The sequence below is a fragment of the Ranitomeya imitator genome, chromosome 2 (genome assembly GCF_032444005.1).
Source record: "Ranitomeya imitator isolate aRanImi1 chromosome 2, aRanImi1.pri, whole genome shotgun sequence".
NCBI classification, from domain to species: Eukaryota; Metazoa; Chordata; class Amphibia; order Anura; family Dendrobatidae; genus Ranitomeya; species Ranitomeya imitator.
In genome coordinates, this window is record NC_091283.1 from 625094899 (window position 1) to 625098083 (window position 3185).

The window sequence follows — 3185 nt, forward strand, 5'->3', positions numbered from 1 at the left end:
ATTGCTAAACCTGCCAATAGGTAATCTAATGTACACGGGAACTTCCCGACTCTCCACAGCTTAAAGCGGTTACACATAACTAGTTATTGAACCCGTTCTACGCCTGGGTGGTGAGCATATATATTGGTATATGGTCTCCATCCTGGTATGTGTTGCTTTCATCCTGGCCCTAATCTTATCATGCGCTGCTACCATCTTGCGCCCCCGTCCTGTCATGTGCAGCCCCCATCCTGTTTTGTGTACCTCCATCTTGTGATGTGCTACTGTCTTCCTGAGCACTCATCCTGTCACGTGCTCCCATCCTGTACCCCAATGCTGTCATGTGGTGGTCCCATCTTGTACCCAAATGATGCCATGTGGTGGTCCCATCCTGTACCCCAATCCTGTCATGTGGTGCTCCCATACTCCACCCCAATCCTGTCATGTGCTGCTACCATCATGCGCCCTCATCCTGTCATGTGCTACTCTCTTCCTGAGCCCTCATCCTGTCATGTGCTCCAATCCTGCGCCCCCATCCTGCCATGTGCTGCTCCCATCCTGTGCCCTTATCCTGCCATGTGCTGCTCCTATCCTGTGCCCCCATCCTGTCATGTGCTGCTCACATCCTGTCATGTGCTGCTGCCATCCTGCTCCCCCAGTCTGTCATGTGCTGCTCCCATCCTGTGCCCCCATGCTATCATGCTTTGCTCCCATCTTGAGCCCCCATTCTGTCATGTACTGCTCCCATCCTACGCCCCAGTTCTGTCATATGCTGCTCCTATCCTGCGCCCCATCATGTCATGTGCTGCCATCCTGCACCCCTGTTCTGTCATGTGCCGCTCTATTGTCATGTGCTGCTCCCATCCTGCGCCCCCACTCTGTCATGTGCTGCTGCCATCCTGCACTCCCGTTCTGCCATGTGCTGCCCTATTCTGTCATGTGCTGCTCCCATCCATATGCCCCATACGCTGCTCCATAAAGGTTGATGGCCCCCATAAGATGCTCCATAGTATTATATGCCCTGTATGCTGCTGCAATAAAAAAAAAAATAACATAATCCCCTATCGTCGCTGGGTGCCGAGTGCTGGGGGGCCTGAGCAGGCGGGGACACCGGCGCGCTGTGGGGGTCAGGTGCCTGAGTCGCCGCTAGCTCAGGCCCCCGGCACTTGCTATAGTCACCTGGCCCTGATCCACTGCTGCGTGCCGCTCCGTCTTCCGGGTCCTCTGGCTGTGACTGTTCAGTCAGAGGGCGTTGCGCATTAAGCGTGTCATCGCACCCTCTGAACTGAACGTCAAAGGCAGAGGATTTGGAGGACGGAGTGGCGTGCATCGGTGGAACGGGACAGGTGAATATAGCCGGACCCGTTGCACAGCGTTAATTGCGACATTTTCGCTGTGCAATGCAGTCCGTTAGCGTTAACCCATTTACGCAATGTGAACCTAGCCTAATTGTAGGGAGAGTAGAGGACAATGTGAGCTGTCTTCAGCACCTGGCGCCTGAGAACAGAGCAATGTGTGCTGGCTTGTATCCAGTGTAGATACGTGTGATACTGATGCGGCATACGTATGAAACACAGGGCATCTCCGATACTGTTTTTTTTCCAGTACCGTAAATATTAGGACATGTGAAGGAGTCCTAAGATGGATGACTGACTACCAGAAAGAGCTGAAAGAATGAGGGGGTGACCTCCTACTGTGACTATCTGCCAGGAAGAGATGAGTAACGAATAAACACCCTTACTGTCACTGACTTCTAGGGACAGCTGAGAGAGACGGCGGGACAACTGAGTGACCAGATGACAGGTCAATGATCGCTTAATGACCTAATGGCCAATAATGGTTGATGGCAGAAACAGTACTTTGGAGTATAAACCATTGAGAAAGAAAATCAGGGGCGGGATTATGGATGGCGGTGTTGGAGTTTCCTTTTTGGCTGGAGGAACATTGCATCTGTCCTATATCACACTGGCATAAAAAAGTATCAAGATTTAATAGTATTTTCATCACCATCATAAACAGAATATCAAATGCAACCCAAAGGATGTCCTATATACGACGGTCTACCCAACCATGGACCGCTTCCTGCCCCTCAGTCTGACTTCGTCCAGTTTTTTAATGACGGGGCTGGATTTCTTGGAGGCGACTGTGTAGCTTTGGAGCAGAGCTCTGAACACGTCCTCTGTCTGGGGATGAGTGCTGAGGAAAGCCTTTTCCAAGACATAAAGGTCGACACCTTTATCTTCTGGGAGAGCAGAGATGAAGCTCAGGCCGAAATCGATCAGCACCAGGTTTAAGTCCGGATGTGGAGGCCGTAGGAGTATGTTCGAGGTGGTCAGGTCCCCATGGACGACATCCTCATCATGCATCCAGGCCAATATCTGACCAATCCTTTCTGCAAGGCTGTACAGGCTGCTGCCATGTTCTTGCGCTGTCATTATGAAGTCCCGAACAGTGACTGATCCTTCTATATCCTCCAGGTAGATGCAGTTAGAGACATAATCAACAAAATAAACCACAGGAGTGGCAATACCTGCCTTCCTGCACCTGAAGATTGAGCGCACCTCCTGGGCGGTCCGCCGGTGTGTCAGCTTCTCGTCCAGGGGAAACGCTCCTTCACTACAGCCGCTTTCCCCAGGAAACTTCCCCGGTACACCCGAGCCTCAGCCCCCTGCTTCATGAGCTGCAGCCCCCCCAGGTACCGCCGAGTCTGCTCCCTGCTTATGCTGTCCGCACTGTTCTCCACAGCATTCATGGTAAAGGCTAACCCAGTCAGGATACATTCCTTTATGTTGGCCATAATTGGTCCTGTGGTGAGAAGCATTGGGTCAAACAATGGTAGAGATATACACAGCATGAAAAATGTATGTTCTACATACAAATGGCAGTCATGAACAATCTACCGGGACGGAAAGGCATCACTGCACTACAGGAGTCTAGTTACTTCCTGAAAATGGCCAGAGAGTGGTGAGGGGCTTCATTTACACATGAGGGTCATCCTACTTGGCATTGTCTAGACTTCCTTCAATCAGACATATCACATATCTAAAGGATACACCATAAATATTTGATAGATATGGGTCTTAAAAGGCAATATCATGTGCATAAGCCATAAAACATGGAAAGAATACATACTTCTATTTTTCACTATTTTAAACTATTAATCTCATGGGACTCCTATAAGTAAACAGACAATCATTGGTCGACTG

At 50.3% G+C, this 3185-nt stretch overlaps 1 pseudogene; it reads right to left on the reverse strand.

The window, feature by feature from the left end:
• Positions 1–1950: 1950 nt before the first annotated feature.
• Positions 1951–2776, reverse strand: LOC138666748 (EKC/KEOPS complex subunit TP53RK pseudogene; annotated as a pseudogene).
• Between the last annotated feature and the right edge of the window lie 409 nt (positions 2777–3185).